Raw genomic sequence first — 19,763 nt, 5'->3', positions numbered from 1 at the left:
CTATCTATCTATCTATCTATCTATCTATCTATCTATCTATCTATCTATCTATCTATCTATCTATCTATTCAGTATGTCTGATAAATCTGGTTCTGCATGTTCAGTAGCGCACGTTAGATACATGGTTTGTAACTGTATGCCCTTTGTGCCTTACCTACTGCAAGGCAAGTTACAAACTGAGACTAATCTGTAGTCAGAGGGACAAGAAATACTTAGAATATTCTATTTCAATTTAGCTTGTGAGGGTTATAATAAAACCTCCCATATACTATGCACTAAGATATAGGAAATATCTAACATAACTATGAAAATACTTCTATCAACTTGACATAACCTAAATAACTAACAAATGGCTCTTACACTGTATATAAAAGTATTAAATAAACATTCAAGTAAAAAGAATATTAATGTGGTCTTTCATAAACACTTGTTCAGAAAAGCAACACAAACAGACCATTAACAGAATTAATTCATAAATGCTAACAGTGCATATTGTATTTTTGTGTAAATAAACAACAACGTCTTTCTGATCTCCATATTTTTTGCAAGAAAGGCTAGCATTTCCACATAGTCTTCCATGAGGGTGCTGGTGCTTTCATTGAGCTGCAAATGAGCCCTGACGTACTAAACAGACACTACGAAGCACAACTGGAAGTATATGAGCGCCATTGTTTATGCAGTTGAGCACTGAAAAGTTACAGTGCCTTACATTATGTAGTAAATGTGATGAAATAAAATTTTAAAATCGCATGTAATGAAAAAAAATGAAGTAATGAGTTATGGAAGCAAACTTTGTAGCGAGGGTTTAACACTCAGCGATGGAGCCCTATGCTAAAGAGTGTTGCCTCTGAATAAATAGCACAGAATAAAAATGAGCCGCAGGTAAGAATAATTAAATATCCCTGTCTTGATGCATTAAAATGGCTACATAAATGTTTTAACCTATATAAAAAAAAATAAATGTCACATCCCTGTTTCAAACAAACAGTTTACATGATTATACTTATTAATGTTTCTATCATTTATAAATATGATGCCTCTGAAATTTTTTTGTATTAACTCACTTGCAATTGTTGCAGACAGGCTTGCTTGCACCTTGTGGTTTTCCTTCTCCATCTGCTACAAAGTCAGAGTATTTCTCTGAAGCCATTAAGTCTGCCCTCTTTGTCAGTTAAGTAGGTTGGTGAAGGCTTCCACACTGCTGAAACTGCTATCTTATTAACATTTTTGGGTGTATGGAAACATTGCTGCAAATCGAGCCATGGTGAACTGGAAGTGCATTTGTAATGTAGGCTATATAATCAATGCCATGAAAAATGAGTACAGAAGTAATCCTAAATTGTTAAAAATCAATACTTATTGATATTTTCATACTTTTGACAACCATTGTCAGGTAGGATTAAGGCACAAAGAGCAGACAGAAAGACAACTAAAAAACATGGCAGAACAGTAAGAGACAGCTACAGCTGAATAACATTTCAGAACATCCAGCTCAACGGCTTTCAGAATCCGTCAAATTTCAGAGATTACCTTAATCAAAAGATTGTGAAAATAGTAGAAGAAACAGTCAAAGAGCTAAAAAAATGGAAGTATGTTATGTCAGGATGGACAGAGATCATTCAATGTTTCTCTGTATTGTATCAAGATTAATAAATAGCCTGATGACATTATCAGCTGCAAATGGGATGAGATTGACACTCTAGTAAAATAGTACAAAGTCATCTAGATGAAGAATGGTAATGGACAGGTTATAAAGAGTGGAGAGATGTTAAATTTCTCCTCAAAATCAGTTTTCAAACATGTATTACAGTAGTGGTGTCACAAAAAACAGACGCAAGACTCATAAAAAGAATTGGGGCAGCCACCTGTATATTTCCTGGCTACAAAAAGAAAAATTGTTCACACTGATGTGCTCAGAACACTGTTCAGAACAGAACCAATGAGTTAGGGTAAATATGGTGGCTTTAAAGGCCAGCAAGAGAGGTGAGGTCATCCAGGGTGGAAGCGGAAGGGCCCTTTTCCATAGGCTCGGACAAGACATCATCAAAAGGGTCGGAATCGGAAGGCTCTTCGTTCATAGGATCTTCACCGGAAGTGACATCATCAGACGGCCCAGAAGTGATCCCATCAGAAGGGTCGGAACCAGAAGTGACACCATCCAGGCCACGCAGAAATTTCCCATACACAGTCTGCCGGAAAGTGAGAAAAAAAGTCAGCGCACTCCACCACCCCCTGGTCTGACATGGAATTACTCTCATTTAGACCCTTTAGTTGCCTCCCATGCTCACGTGTGTGGCAGTGGGTTATTGTAATAAACGCTTTTCCAGATCAATTCTCAGGATTATTTTGCATTTATTCAAGATCATGCTTCTGCTACCAATAACAGCTACACAGTGTGAATGAGGCTTTTCTGAACAAAACAGAATAAAATAAAACTATGCATCTCCCTTAATGTGTGAACATTGTAGGATTTAAACAGGACATCCTCTGAAGGCCCTTCACTTGATCAGTTTTCTCCTGAGCACTGTTTGTAGTGCTGGCTCATCTCAAACAAGAGGACAAGTCAGTATAAAAGATGGTCAAGTACAATACAATACAATTTATTTTTGTATAGCCCAAAATTACACAATGGGTTTTAACAGGCCCTGCCTTTTGACAGCCCTCCAGTCTTGACTGTCTAAGAAGACAAGGAAAAACTCACAAAAAAATCCTTGTAAGGAAAAAATTAGAAGAAATCTTGGGAAAAGTAGTTCAAAGAGAGACCCCTTTCCAGGTAGGTTTGGTGTGCAATGGGTGTCAAAAAATGGGATAAATACAATACAATACACAGAACAGACCACAAGTAATCCTCAATACAATATAATACTGCAAGTGACACTGATCTTTTGATGGTCAGTAATACAGACTAAAAATCGGATGAGTAGCCACTCAGTTTGCGACTGTTGTAACAGTAGAAGGCGCTAGAGCTCCCTTGAACCCTCAGGTACCGCGCCAAACACCAGGTAAATGTACAATTATTATTCTTTTTATTACAATAATGTGCACTAAGCAACCTCCACTCCACACTACTCATAAACACTATAAAATACTCAATAATCAATTAATAATACAATTCTCACTCCTCCTCTCCCAGTCACTTAGACACCCTTCCTCCCAGCTTAGCTCACTCGTCTGGGGTTTCCCAGAGTCCTTTATAGTCCCTGACCCGGAAGTGGATCCATCCCAACAATCCATAAGTCCTCATCACTTCCGGGTCAGATTAAAAGTCCTTTTCTTCATCCCGGAAGCACGGCGTTCTTTCCGGTCATGTGATCATGACGCACTTCCGGGTTATAGGGCACGTAGCACTCTGTAAGCCTCCCTACAGCTGCTCCTGGTGGTCCCCATGGTATCCAGCAGGGTTGTTTATAAAAACTACAATGTCCATAATGCCCTGCTGGAATTTGGGGACCTTCCATGCTGCTGGGAGGGCTCCATCTGGCGGCCTGGAGGTGTGGACCTGAATATTTGGCCGGCCACCCCTCACACTGTATATACAGTAGTTTTAATGTTCCAATAAAAAAGTTAATAGTTGTAAATTTTGAACAAAAGACAAATCAGCAGTCAGTGGTCAGCCATAATATAGGATTACAAGAATCAGACGATAAGTGAATTTCCCCTTGGGATTAATAAAGTATCTATCTATCTATCTATTGTGACAGATAGAGGTCTCCGTGACCCCTTGAACCCTCAAACTAGACGTCAGACACCAGGTAAAAGTCCAAATATGAATATTTATTAGGACAATAAAGTGCACAAAGCACCCTCCTCTCCACAATACTTAATAATAATAATAATAAATAACAATCAATAACAAATATCCTCCACACTCCCAGACGCGTTGCCACCCTTCCACCCAGCTCAGCTCAACGTCTGGGATTTCCCATCGTCCTTTTATACATCCTGACCCGGAGGTGTTCCTGTCCAATCCGTCCACAGTTCCTTATCCCTTCCGGGTCAGGGTAAACAGTCCTTTTCTTCAACCCGGGAGCACTGTCGCTACCCGATCTGCGTGCCTACCAGATTTGCGCGCGCAGGCGCATAGCTTAACTATTACGACCCTGCACGATCTGCGTTTCTTTTACTTTGCGACAGGAGTCCCCATCCGATTTGTCTCGCGCACGCGCTCTCTGCTTAATTAAAATTCATTTCACAACTCTGCCCGATTTGTTCTGAGCATGTCGAATGTTTTACGACACACGAGAAATAAAGTTACCACGGGATTTTAATTTCTCGGTCTGCATTAACAAATAGAACTTTCGCCATTCGAGTGAGAAGGAGAAAGAAGAACGCTGTAGAGAATAGGAGCATATTGAATTTTTCTCCTGGCAGAAGAATAATTTTCACTTCTTGAAAAAATGAAGACTTTTCAATTTTACAACGACTTGAAAGAATATCTTTTACGGGAAGAATTTAGCAACAATTTAACGGTCAGAGAGCGAAGTGAAATACGACGTGTGTCCGTGAATTTTATGATTAAAGGTACTGTATGTAATGTTTATTGAATGCTTTTCAATTTTTGAGAATACAGTATATACTGTAATATAATCTAGATATATTTAGGATTATCTGACGTTTTGTTTAATAATTGGAATATTACAAAATTTACCGTTTTAAATAGGCTGGTGATTTCAATGAACGCGCATGAATGTTTTGAAATATGCAAAACTTTTAATAAATTGTGTTATTAAAAAAACTGCTCAGGTGGACTTTCCTGTTTACTGATTTATACTTGATTAATGGATTAGTAGGTTTTATGTTTTTGGGAATATGAAAAACTGAACTGCCTAGATGTATCTCAGATCAGGTGTCTAAATTTTTACAATTCTTTTAAAGAGAGAAGTAAATTGGTATCCACTAACGAATGTTAAAATGTGTTTTTTCTTATGCAACTCCCCAGCATTAGACCGCAATATTTTAGTGTGTGTGTGTGAATCCTCGCAATCCCAGTAACTGTTGTGTTTTTCTCATTGTATGAGTTTCAATAGAAACAAAACCAGGCTGTTTCATTTGCAAAATAAAGCACATTCTTAGGGGTATTATGCTTTGTTACTGGGTAATTGGTGTATGCCTTCACTTATAATGTGATGTGGTCATATTTCTGTTACATGCAAGCAACTTTTGTATTCTGTTCTTTCTTAATTTTGGATAGTCCATCATCCATGCCCTGGCTGCTCTACAGGGTGTATCAGGACAGGAGGCAGAAGACTTATTTCTTGGTGGCCCAGAATACAGTATCAGGTAAAAGTCAAGTCTATGAATGTTTGAAGTAAGTGTTTAAATATTTCTTGTTTATTATTTTTATATTTTACTTGCCTTAGTGAAGTGGAAGAATTTAACTGAAAGATAGGGCAGCAATTAAAGAAGGAGAGAATGCTGTGATATCTGTTGGAATAGAAGATGATGCTACTGCCCAGTGCTTCCAGAATCCTTCATTTGAGTCTTGGGTCTGAATCTACTGCGTCATTGCCAAGTATTCTGGGGTAATGTATCTTGATTTGTTTACATTTTGTTTTTCTCCATATTCCAAGCTCATTTACTTGACCTTAGCTTTAATAAACTGGATGGCTGTCACCTTCACAATTGATTTTAAAGTACTATACTATTCATTACATAAAAAACTCTGAACAATTTAGTCCCTTCCTGTATTTGGTACTGTCTCTCCCCCAACACTCCTCAGTGTAATCTTTAATCCACAACCACTGATTTGCTTATGAAAGAACTGGTGAAGCAGCTTGTACATGTACACCAAAAATATAGAATGCCGGCTATAAATGAAAAACCTTTCAAAATACTTTTAAAACTCAATTTTTAAACTTCACCTCTGCTTAATTCCCACTTCTATCAGTTTATGATTTACTTCTGGTTTATGAATGGAACTGCATACACTTTGAAAGATTTACACCAGATAATAACCATTGTTTTTTTTTGCTGTTTTCTTTTTTTTTGTCCAGTGATGCCCTTTGCCGTGCACCCTGGTCAAGTCTCGTGCAACTGACTGTGGTGCTGAAGAGAGAAGATTTCTGAAGACCCTCTTGAAATGGAGCTGCAATTGGATTAACACCACAACAGTATGCTTGGTGAGAATGTCCACAGGGGCCTGGGGAGGCTGTGACCTTGTGACCCTGAGACGTTGTTTTGTCAATCATCCTGACCAACTGGACCTTTATGTGTTCTTCAACAGGGCCATCTGATCATCCAGATATAGTTAAGGAGAAGGACCTTTCAATTTCCCTCTTGTGTACTTTTAAATTGTATATATATTTTTTCGTTTTGATAAAGTTATATATATTTGTTAAGCAGTTTAGCAGTTTGGGCTTTATTAGTATTAAAATATGTTAGAAGTTATCTGTGGAATAATTTTAATAATCAAAATAGCAAAACAATGTAACTTTAAATTTTCTGTGCTCTGGGTAAAATATGTTAAAGCTATGTGGTGATTTTTTTTACTTCTTTGGGTTTTTTTGTACATTTGACAAATGTTTTTTTTAGGTGCATTGTTCTCACATTGTTCACTTTTGTTGTTCTCATAACATTTATTCAATAAAATTTGCATGAAAAGTGTTTCCTTTTTCATTATTCAGTTATTAACTCACATTTAAGACACTATATGGGTGAATAAAAGCCATTTAAATTTGAGTACAAGACGAGCAATAGTATCACAGAAGATGGTGCTGGGGTTGTGCTTTATGTGGGTTAGACATGAAATGAAGATTTCTTTTTCTTTAAAAAGACTGTTTATGCAATCCACTAGTATCACCGCAACAAAATTTTGTAAACCATGATGCCCTATGACATGTGTATTTCATTAATAATAATATGTAAAGTTATTTTTAAAGAGTTTTTCCAGGGATGAAAAGTGCATCAACAGTTCATTTTTACATATATACACACTTGTTTTGACTAACTGCATGAAAGCCTGGTACAACAGCTGCACCAAACCCGCCAAAAAAGCCCTGCAGTGGATCATAAAAACATCACAAGACGTTCAATGGAACTGAACTGCCATCACTTGATCATCGATACAAGATTCCCTGTGTAAGAAGAGCTGAACACATCATCAAGGAGAACACTCATCTTGGACAGAACTTGTTTAAGCTTCTCCCATCTGGCAGGCATTTCAGATATATAAATGCAAAGAATTATTATTATTATCAATCTGTATGCTACAAATGGACAAAAAAAAAAAACTTTTTTCCAGCTGCAATAAACTTACTGAACTCGTATATCTCCTCAATCTGAAATCGTTTTCATTGATCATGTACAATTAATGTAGTATAGGTAATCTATACTGCTGTGCATTTATGCAATAATAATCCATCCTGGTTACTTTAACATTATATATGGCATCTTGCCAATATTTTGAACATATTTTGTATGATTACTCAGTTTTTAGTTCATTATTTATTTATTGTATTATTATATATCGTAACTATTTGACAGTGGAATTTAAATGCAACGTGAAGTTGACACGAGTAATTTCGTTGCGTTACTCAATGTCAATAAAGTACTTGAATACATCTATTTTTAAAACTGTCATTTATTTTTTATATGTAGACTATAATAACATACAATGGTTAAATACTTTGTACAATGGGAACTGAAAAAAGAAGTGCTATGTAAACTAAACGAAGCGATCTCAGTGATAAACAACGTGTATAACGAGGAGTATGACAAGCTTAATTCAGCCGTGAAAACAGAACATACAATGAATATTTAATAATATTATCATTATGGTCAACTACTACGGCATTTCAATGAAAATACTGTACTGCCCGTTGTGTATCGACATGCGCAGTTGAGAGCGATCCGTGCCGAAAAGCGAAATGTTTAGTATATATTTTTTTTTTATTATTAAGCGCATGCGGAGTGTGTTATTGCATACGTATTGAACGAAAACGTCATCGCTCACTTTACGGTGCTGCCCAATCTGTTTAACGCATGCGTGAACACTTTACGGCATGCTAGGCTTTCAATACGCCTGCGCGCGCAAATCTGGTAGGCACGCAGATCGGGTAGCGACAAGCACATCGTATCTTCCTGTCACATGACCATGACGTACTCCCGGGTTATAGGGCACATAAGAGCCTCCGAGTCCTCCTACAGCGACTCCTGGTGGCCCCCAAGGTATCCAGCAGGGCTGCGTATAAAAACTACATAGTCCATGAGGCCCTGCTAGAACTCGTGGGACGTTCACGCTGTTGGGAGAGCTCCTCCTGGCGGCCTGGGGGTGAGAACCGGAATCGAAAGCCGGCAATCCACCACACTATCCATCTATCTATCTATCTATCTATCTATCTATCTATCTATCTATCTATCTATCTATCTATCTATCTATCTATCTAAAAGGGCACAGAGATCTACAGGCATACAACAGGGGACACATAAAGTTTTTATTTTAATACTAGTGGGCTTTGCCCCCTGCTCGCTTCGCTCGCCCACCTCCTAACCGGGGTGCGCTACACTCCGGCCACTTTGCGTGTCTGCCGCTCAATGTTGTGAAGAGGGGGGCTGAACTGATGCTAAGGAGACGCGGTCGTTCCTCCGAAACCCTTCTTAAACAGTGATACAATGGGAAACAAATACATTTTCTTTTACCTCCTCTTTGCTTGATCAGATTCTGGCTTGCTGCTGCTGCCGTGCTGCGTGATCTGCATGTTGCACAGCGCTTTGATCATTTAAAAGCCTGTACAGCAGGTGTCCTTTTGTCTCACTGCCTTGTCTCGCAGGATGCTAAAGTATCTCTGAGAAAATCACGTCTCGTCTCCTTCCAAGCCTTCCAAGATTTTTTTTATAATAGAGAGACAATATTAATACAAACTTTTGTTTCTGTAAATTGGAGACTAAAAAAGTAATATGATTCCTAAATGTTTCATTTTAGCAACCAGAGGCTCCTAAGCAATTTTTCTAGTCTTCAGCCTGATACACACAGTACTTCCTATCAACAGGAAACCTAAAGCCTCAGTGGAATGACTTTTTAAATGTAAAATAGAACTCCTGACCAAAGAATAAGGGGAGAGGCAGGTCTTCAGTTCAAAAAGTCATTCATATGAAGTGTTAGGTCGCCAGTTTATGATGTCCACTTATAATTCCTGAAGTGTTTAACTATATTTTACCAAAAAAGCATGTGTTTTGCACATTACGTGTATACGATTGTATAACTGACATGTGGATTATGTGACAACAGTAATGGGAGATTTTGTTTTTCTTTTTGCCATGGACATTTTTTACATCATTTGCAATCGTATATAACATTGGTCACTATTAACTTATGAGCTTTTTTCTTTCAATTTTGCATGAAAACATCTGATAAAAAATTATTGGCCATCACTAAAAACTACATGAGGTAAATAACATTTAAAAATGATCATTATTAAGTGGAACATTCCTTTAAATTCAGAAAACCTACTTCTAAAATTATATAAAAGGCTTTCTTCACTATTGTAACAATAGAAATGGGTCCTGACTGATATTTTTAAGCAGATACAACTCAAAGCCATTCTATCAAAATACAATAGAGGCTCTTGTGCAAATGTTTACTAAGTGCTTCAAAAACACGCTCACAAGCCTGCTTCTATTGCACTATACCACTGTATACAGCCAAAGTGCATGTTTTACAAAATATTAAAATATAATTTGGACTGCCAATACAAGTCAAAATCTGAATTGTGTGAGCTTATTAAACAAGCCGGCACTAAAGACCATCTGAACTTTAACCTTTTGGAAATATTCTCAAACAAATTCTTGTGTATCTTAATTGACTGCTATAGATTGGTTTAAATTCTAGCTTTAATGACTTGAACCTCATATCTTTTAGGTCACTGTTTCAGAGTACTGAAAAAAAGATCGTTACAAATACTTTTTTGAATTTATTAGCCTTGAGTAATTAGGATGATCCATTCTGACCCTAAGAAAGAAAAACATGTATTATTCATATAATCATCAAGTGTGTTTACATGCAGTTTAATAACCTGGGACCTCATGTATAAATGATGCGTACACACAAAAATGTTACATATGCCCGTTTCCATGTTCACTTCGAGATGTATAAAAACTAAACATGGTGTAAAGCCACACATATTTTCACGGCAGGGTCGCCCCTTGCGTACGCACTTTTCTGCTAACTTTTGTAAACTGGCGGCACCCAGCATCAAAGCAGTATTAGTGTTTCTGTGGTCTGCTTTTCTTTTTTAGATCCACATCTATGATGTAGGTTTTATTAAATGTATCAAAATCAATTGTATATCATTTACAAATTTAATTCACTTGATTGTAATCATTCTGTAGCAATATAATGGTGTACGGAATGGTCAAACTATTCCATCTACCATAGCTGCTTTAGCGTTGTTAGAAGACATCACAAATAGAAGAATTAGAAAAGAGCATGTATTACAGATGATGATGACTGGCTTCTAAGTTGATTTTGATTTCCAACAGCTATCCTCTTTGGGCTGTGTGCTGAACTACCAGCTTTACAAAGGCAGACTTTGAAGAATTGTGCTCTGCCTGCTCCTTTGCAGGTTCTTCCCACTCTCAGGTTTTTAGCCACAGATGCTTTTCAACGTGAACTTGCTGACGATCGGGAATTTCACAAACATCACTGAGTCATGTAATGCCAGCTGTTGTGGAGTATGGCCCAGACACAGACAGGTAGACATGGTGTTGAGCACCACACATACGTTTATTTACACTATATACTATTTACAAGGTGCACAATAACCCCAAAACTCCCCCAAAGTCCAGGCCTTTCCAAAATGATGGCTCTCTTCAGGCCGCCTCCTTTCCACTCCTCCCGAGCTCCGTCTTTCTCCTCTCTCAACTCAAGCCATCGAACGGAGGGAGGCGGCCCCTTTTATAATCACCTGGATGTGCTCCAGATGCCTCCCGATTATCTTCTGCTGGCACTCCCCAGTGTGGCGGAAGTACCGGCTGCGCACCCAGAAGCACTCCAGGTGTTCCTGGTCGTCTTCCCCCCAGCACTTTTGGGTGTGGCGGAAGTACTGAGGACCAGGGCTTTCCAGGAATCGGGGCACCCCCTGGCGGTGACCACGGGTCCCTATAGGGATGAGTTTCCAAGCTCAGTTCCCGTGGTCCCCAAAGCCACCAAAGCGGTCACCCCCTCGTGGACTGGAGGAGGCGTAATCCCTCCTCCTGTAACTTCTGGGCATCCCGGCTAGGTGCCACCCCAAGCCGCTTGCCACACTGTATAGGATGGTGTTATCTGCTTATCATCCAGATAGGTAAGATTTCCTTACAATGTGGTTGAACTGGAAAAAATAAAAGCGCAATTCGCAGCAACGTCCAGTTTTTGAAACATAATCACAGTGATCAATTCTACACACATTGCTATTGCAATGGCACTAGACAAGTTACATCAGCTAGGGATAAATCACCAAAAGAATGAGCTGGCATTACATTATAAACTGGTCAAAAAAATGAAAGGAACACTTTGAAAACACATCAGATCTCAATGGGAAAAAAATCAAGCTGGATATCTATACTGATATGGACTGAGTAATGTGTTAGGAAGAAAAGGATGCCACATCGTTTGATGGAAATGAAAATTATCAACCTACAGAGTGCTGAATTCAAAAACACCCTGAAAATCAAAGTGAAAAAATGATGCAGCAGGCTAGTCCATTTTGCCGAAATTTCAGTGCAGCAACTCAAAATCGTACTCAGTAGTTTGTATGGCCCCTACGTGGTTGGATGCATGCATGACAACATCAGGGCATGCTCATAATGAGATGACGGACGGTGTCCTGGGGGAATCTCCTCCCAGATCTGGACCAGGGCAGCACTGAGATCCTGGACAGTCTGAAGTGCAACCTGGCAGCGTCAGATGGACTGAAACATAATGTCCCAGAGGTGTTCTATTGGACTTCCACCAGTTAAACCACTCCTGTTTTGGGGCTTGTCTCATTGTTGCCCCCCTAGTGCACCAGTTGTTAATTTCATTAACACCAACGCAGCTGAAACTGATTAACAACCCCCTCTGCTACTTAACTGACCAGATCAATATAACAGTAGTTTCATTGACTTGATGCTATACTTTGATTGAAAAGTGTTCCTTTAATTTAAAAAAATTTTTTTTTTTAAATACAGGCCATTCAAATCTCCAGCTTTTCACACAAATGAAAAAGTAATGCAAATGTTTATGCATTACACTCTAAAAGTAACTATATAGCATAATTAAGTTACTTTTAATAAATAACTATATAACATAATTAGTTACCTTTTGTGTAAGTAATAACTGTAATTTAACTAAGTTACTTTTAAAAGTAACACACCCAACAATGCTCAGGAGACACAGGCTCCATGCTTTTTTATCAATTTCACGGCAGCCAATGAGTTCAATTAACTCTTTTTGGCACAGTTTAAGTAGTACTAGAGCATTGTAACATGTTAGCCATTAAAAATGTAGTGACAAGTCAAGTAAAATGACACCTTTTGTTGGTTCCTGTGGCCCCCATACTAACCAGGGCGGCTGCCCTCTTGTGGTCCAGGAAGGTATAGTCCCTCTCCCGATCCTTCCAGGAGTCCCAGCTGGATGCCACACTATTTTATTAATTATTGCATATGAAATATAAAGTACTTTCAAAAGAATTCTAATGTAAACAGAAAAATATCTTATACATTAATGAAAGAATGTTTGTATCCTTCTCATTATTCAAAGAAGTTAACCATACTTCTGTGTTGTGTGAACTGTGGATTTTTGCACATAAACTATGTGCCAGTCTACTGAGTACAAACTGAGAGGAGCTCATAATAACACATGACAGGACATAGGACACTTTCTGTTGCTTTGCTAGATGAAAGCACACTACCTAGGCATCTACTGTACGTCTTAATTCTTGATATGTCTGTGCTATGACACTTCATCAGCAAACAGGTGCCAGACATTTGGTCTTCCTCTAATTCTCTACTTTAATATTTTGTTTAATCCTCAGAAACCATCTCTGTTTTTATTTTTCCTCTTACTCATTTATTTAAATGCTAAAGTAAATATTAGTGGAGAAATTATTTAAACTATACTATTCAAATATTGTTTTTTTTTAAAGTGTGAGTTATTCATTCAAAATGTTAACACAGTGCAATTAATGAATGCAAAGCAAGAAAGTAATGCTGTAGACACTGGTGTAAACAAAACTATGATCGTAGAAGATGTACTATGAATAAAATCATTTGAAAGATTTCTCTAGAGGGCACATTTTGGACATAATTATCATTATTTTGTCACCCTGCGTCATAGCATTATAATCTATTTACTTCTATTTACAACCTCATTAAATTTTAGTTAGTAGTAGTCATATGTTTTATTGATGCAAAATTAACGATATATACTGTATAGTTATATCCAAGAAATTTACTTCCAATATGTAAAAATTTTGATTTATTTACATTAAACCTCAGCTGTTACATACCTGCCAAAGCCTGAATTCTCTCAGGTATATCTGCAGCTAGCTGTCCCTCTGCGGTTCCGTTCGCATAGTAAAACAGGACAAATTTTAAAAACCAAAAAAAAAAAGTAATAATTTGAATTGAGAACAATTTATATTGATAGCTTGCGTATCCATGGGCCTCTTAATATATGATGTTTTTGGTTTTGCTATCAGGGGCGAGAATGCAGCTGTGATCTCTTTGCCAAAATGTAAAAAGTTGGCAAGGTATCTCTGGACAAGCAGAAGGTAGGTACACTCCAATGTCAAACATTGGCACTGTATCTGATCATGTTCAGCTCTGATGGGAGAGCGTCCCCCATATGGGAAGAAGAGCACGTGGCCGTGAAATCTCTGTCAATGAGCAGGTACCCTTTAAAACACATGTAGCTGTGATCTCTTTCTCAAAAACTTCAAACATTACTCTTTAACAATCTCTAGATGATAATGTCTGCCGAACAAACAGGTATTGCTAGCTAAGCAGATGTAAGGTATGCTCCAACACGTGGGAGAGGTAGAGCAACTCAAACGGAAGCTGGCGAAAGAGTGAGGATGTCCCTGTCTGGCTCCCTACTCCTGAGGTCCTGCCTCCCCCTCCCCTCCCGCCTGTCTCTCGGATATGCGAGAATAAATCGGTGCCGCAAATGAACTGTGATACTTAGTGCAATGAAAGAAGTCGCAAAATCAATTGGAATGTTCCAACAAATTATCGGAAAAACCCAAACTATATCCATTAAGTAGTTCTCTCGAGACAGACAAACAGATAGACAGACATTGGATTTTATATACTGTATATAGATATGGTTTTGGTCACTGTAAAGTGCATTTCACATGCTTTGTTGTTACTTGAAAATGTTACCATCTTGCCAGTTAGTTTTTAATCTAAATAATCTATATAAATTAACCCTCACAGCAACTGAGATCAAAACCTGTAGGAAATGGCATCGCCGGATGACACAAAAATAAAGTAACACCATTAAAACAGCTAAATAAATAAAAATAAGTGGCAAAATGGATTCTGCAACCTTGAAAATGGTAAGGAAAGTAAAAGAAGTTCATAAAGAAGGCCCAATCATGATAACTAGTGCTGGAGTTCTTTCACTTTTAAGTGATATATAGCAGATGTTACTTCCTGTTATTTCTTTCTTAATGTCTTACCCTTCCACTGGGGAGTTTTGTTACAAGTGGCTTTATTGTCATGCCATCAATACGCAGTATTGGCATGAAATAATTTTCCACAGGACCATGGTGCAACATACAAGGGGGTACCCAAAAATTACTGGAATTGAAAAAACAAATTATTTGTGAAATAATGCACTTGTCCCAACGCGTTTCCCACTGGTGGAAACATTTTTGGAATTGCTGAAAAGGAACGTTGTCCAATGCCTTCAACGATTTTTCTTTGACTTCCTCCATGGTACAAAAACGATTTCCTTTGAGTTCTTTATTCATATGTGGGAACAAGAAAATGTTGCATGGAACACCACTTGTAGACTTGTGTTTTACTTAAAGCTTACTCGTTAAAAGCAGTTTCAAGCATCATTACAGTTTCAGTAGCTGTTTTCCCTAAGATAAAACAAAATTTAATGCAGACTCGCTGTTCTTTATGATCACTCATCACAAAAATCGCAGAGCACATTTAATAAGCACCAAGGAAAACCGACACAGAATGCCGTATGAACAATACACAGCAACGCCACTTGGCCACAGAATACTGTAAGAATGCTACACCTAGTGGCAAAATTCACAACTAAGTCTAGATTGCATGCCAGGTACAGATTCCGGTTATTTTTGGGTACCCCCTCGTATACATAAACATAGGAATAGTGTAAGACAGGAGAGGAACTATACTATACTATAAATAGATAAATAATGAATAAATAATAGGTAAGGAAACAGATATTAATAATTTTAAATAGATAGTAATACATAATTACATCTAATAATAAAAACAACAGTAATGACAAGTGTAACAAACACACTGCATACAAATAAGCAGGGAAGAGGCACAGCACAGAGTTCAGAGTCCAGACAGCCAAGGACTAGAAGCTGTTGAAGACCCTGGCAGAACTGGTTCAGATGCTAAAGTACCATCTGCCAAATGGAAGTTTGACAAAGAGTCTATGGAAGTAGTGGGAGCCTGTCTATTTTCAATGGAGCACTGAAAGGTCCCAATGATCTTTTCTGTTGAGTGCACTATCCACTGTAGAACCATATGGTCTGAGACAAAGCAGTTCCCAAACCAGATAGTGATTCAGCTAGACAAATTCCTCTTAAAGGTGCCCAATGGAATATGATGAGAATGAGTGGATTCTTGCAGGGAGGGCTTTTGTTCTCTTTCTCCGATGTAGAACCCTCATCCTTATCTGAGTTCACCTCTGTAATAATAGCCACTCACTACTCAAAACAGTTAATGTATGAAGGACCCGGGACTGAACCCACAACTTCTCGACTTGGAGACAGCAGTTCTTACTGCTGCAGCAGCCAAACAAACATATGTGTTTGTGTGTGTGTGTATCATACCCTATTCCAATTTCCTTTACTTTGGTTAAATTGTAGAAAGAAAACTCACTTGTTTTGTTTTATCTGTGTCTTTTGTGAAAGTGTTTATTTGATATTTGGACTTTAGTCTTCACACATTATACACTTCACGTTGGCAAAGTTGTTTCGCAGACTTCAAGGATTCTAGTGTTAAAAAACTGAGGGTTGGAGGAACTTTGTGGTAAAATAAATGCAACATTGCGAAGAACTGGGGTGTCCCCTTTAAAGTCAGACCACAATGTGACGCTAAACTCCAATTTGTAATACTCAACTAGATAACTGCTGATACAGCATACTACCCTACTTCATGCCTTATGTACAACACAAGGCTGGAATGAGGGCATGCCATTATTGCCGTAGCTGCTTGCTCAACTCACTAAAGGGGTCCCCCCATGCTAGCAAGGACCGAAAGACACATTTACAGTATGGAAATGGGATAAGCATTCAGTTTTCTGACCGTTTAAGTTTGATTATACAGCTGGAACATTTCTAAAGAAATGAAAGATTTATAAGTGTTAAACAGAACTTCTCTTAAACAAGAACTTTTATTTTATTTGCAACACCAATCTTTTCTCTATTTTTGTGTGAACTGTTTTACTTTGAATTTTTACTAAAGTTTTTAAAACGAAGATATTTTGTCTGTGAGACCATTTCAACACATCAAGCTTTTGCCAGAATCCCATGAAGCATACTGAAGCTGCAGAACTTTGGTAATTTTGGGTAAACGCAGCTACACAGTACTTAAAGTGGTGAGCACTCCATTGGACACAAATGTGCAGCCTGTAAATGTCAATGCTTCATGTAATAAATTAAAGGAAACCATGGTTCAACCTATATAGCTTTCTGATCAAAGCGTACCATAACTGGTGTAAGATTACAGATCAAAGCGTTACATTCATATCTGACAGATGTTACCATTTTACAGGATCTGCTACAGGGTGAAATTATATTTATACCCAAAATCTATATTTATAATTCACTAAGCCGCCGACAAGTAGCCACCCATGGAAAGCACGCCGGAAGGGGCGTGGATTTACTAAGCCACCGATAAGTAAGACGCCCATGGCGCACGCAGGAAGGAGCCACGCCCACCAACTCTAAGACCATTGGATACCTCAAAACACACAAGGATACCTCATATACCGCCGAAGACAAGGGAGAACTGCCGTTGTTGGCAAATACGATATCGACAACCGTTGGATAGTTCCTTACAATCCGTGGCTTTCTCAGAAATTCAATGCTCATATTAAGTTTGCACGTCCATTCAATGTATCAAGTATCTTTATAAGTATGTGTACAAAGGACACGACGCTGCATCAATTGCACTTCGCAGGGAGCCAGCCGATGATGTTTTTCAACATGACGAAATACAGACTTTCCTTGACGGTAGGTATGTTAGTGCTCCTGAGGCTATGTGGCATTTGAACGAGTACAGCCTATCAGAAAAATCTCATGTCATTACCCGACTACCAGTTCATTTGCCGGAACAACAAATCATCTTCTTTCATGAGGGTCACGAGGAACAAGCGCTCCAAAGACACGCCCACAAAAACACTATGCTGTTAGCATGGTTTGAACTCAACAAAACAGATCCTGAAGTTGTTGAGTTACATTACACTGATGTTCCGCAACATTACACATTTCAAAAATCCTCTGGAAAATGGAAAAAGAGGATCAGAGGAGGCACAAAAGTGATCGGTAGAATGCCTGTTGTTGCCATTAACGACACCAAACGTTATTACCTCAGACTTCTCCTTACCCGTTGCGTGGGTATCACAAGTTTTCATCATCTACGAACAGTCAATGGTATCGAATGTGACACTTTCAAAGAAGCTTGCCAAGAATTAGGTCTTCTTAAAGACGACAAGATACGGCATGATACTCTTTCAGAGGCATCCCAGATATGAATGCCACGATTCTTGCGAGAAATGTTCGTTTTCATCTCTGTCTTCGGTGAACCACACAATGTTCCACACCTTTGGGACACGCATAAACTCTCCCTTTCTGAAGACTTTCTCACAAAATATTCCACAACCACCGCTTGCATGTATGCTCTCACTGACATTAATGACATGCTGCAACCACATGGCTTCAACCTGCACAAATTACACCTACACCAATGACATTCGTCCACTGTGTCATTCATCTCCCACCTTCGACGCTCAGGCTGAACACTATGACAAACTCAACACAGAACAGAAACACGCTGTTGATACTGTTTTACATGCTGCATATAACAATTTCCATCCCCGATGCTTCTTCTTGGATGGTCCTGCAGGAACAGGGAAAACCTTTGTGTACAAAACCCTGATTCATACCATCAGAGCTAGGGGAGACATTCCTACAACCGTAGCATCTACAGGAATAGCTGCAACATTATTACCGGGTGGACGAACTGCCCATTCTGTTTTTAAAATACCGTTGAAGCTCAATACTACTTCCACATGCAACATCAAACCTTCATCACCACATCTTCTACAATCCAAAGTTTTTATATGGGACGAGGCGCCAATGACACACGCATATGCATTCCAGGCAGTTGACAGGTTATTACATGACCTCACGGGTGACACGCAGCCTTTTGGATGCAAAACAATACTATTGGGTGGAGATTTCCAACAAATTCTCCCAGTCATTATGCGTGGCTCCCGCACGCTTACTGTCGCCAGTTGCATTAACAAGCACCCTTTGTGGCGTCACATGCATGTTCTTACACTGACAACAAATATGAGAGCTCTTCCTGAAGAACAACATTTTGCACAATGGCTCCTTGATGTTGGAGACGGGATAAACGGAACACCTGTGACATTGCCTTCACATTGTTTTCCTTTAATTTCTGATTCCGTTCAACAGCTGTATGGCGACATCGACTTCTCAACTGTCACTCTGGAACAACTCAGCACGCGAGCTATATTAAGCGTCACCAACGAAGACTCGCTATACCTTAATGAAGAAGTGCTAAAACTTATCCCTAACAATGAGGTGACTTTCACGAGTGTGGACTCCATCGTTACAGATGATCCTGCAGATCAACTTTCATTCCCTGAGGAATTTCTTTATAGTCTTACTCCTACTGGCATGCCTCCACATAAACTCAAAATTAAAATTGGATCCGTCATCATGCTTCTCAGAAACCTCCTGCCTGCAAAAGGTCTTTGTAATGGCACTAGATTGTCTATTAGCACCATTCACCGCAATGTACTGGAGTGTAAAACTATCACATCTGCAACCTCACAAACTGTCCTTATTCCCCGGATATGCCTGACCCCGTCAGATTCAAATTTGCCTTTTACTTTTACCCGAAGACAATTTCCTGTTCGATTGGCATTTGCGATGACAATTAATAAGGCACAGGGACAAACTTTCAAAAAGATATGCCTGTATCTGCCAAAACCAGTCTTCACTCACGGACAATTATATGTTGCTCTCTCCAGAGTTCCATCTTTTCATTCACTTTCTGTTGTATCCTCAAACCCTCCCTTTTTAGACAACTGTGTCTTTCCAGAAGTGTTCAACCATCAATAAATAATTATGCGGCGTTTGTTATGCCGCGGGTTCACTATTGTGTTGTATTTTGCTCTCTCCAGAGTTCCATGTTTTCATTCACTTACTGTTGTATTCTCAGCCCAACCCGTTTTAGACAACTGTGTCTTTCCAGAAGTGTTTAGCATTCAATAAATAATTATGCATGAGATTGAGCATTAACAGGTCTGTGATGCCCTTGGATGTCCCGTACTGCACACG

The 19,763-nt window shown here is 38.7% G+C and overlaps 1 protein-coding gene and 1 long non-coding RNA gene across 3 annotated transcripts in view; one reads left to right on the top strand and one right to left on the bottom strand.

Annotated features, from left to right (window-relative positions):
* The window catches only part of arhgef4 (Rho guanine nucleotide exchange factor (GEF) 4), a 289,616-nt gene that overhangs the window by 206,087 nt on the left and 63,766 nt on the right, over positions 1–19,763 (bottom strand). The gene's annotated exons all lie outside the window — the stretch shown is intronic.
* On the top strand, positions 4,257–6,276 carry LOC127526505 (uncharacterized). The gene is made up of 3 exons (XR_007934007.1): positions 4,257–4,521; positions 5,192–5,280; positions 5,361–6,276. It is a non-coding gene; the product is annotated as an uncharacterized LOC127526505 (long non-coding RNA).

This window comes from Erpetoichthys calabaricus, chromosome 2, assembly GCF_900747795.2.
Source record: "Erpetoichthys calabaricus chromosome 2, fErpCal1.3, whole genome shotgun sequence".
Taxonomy (NCBI): domain Eukaryota; kingdom Metazoa; phylum Chordata; class Cladistia; order Polypteriformes; family Polypteridae; genus Erpetoichthys; species Erpetoichthys calabaricus.
The sequence above is the reverse complement of the archived record's forward strand: the minus strand, read 5'-3'. Positions and strand labels throughout refer to the sequence as shown.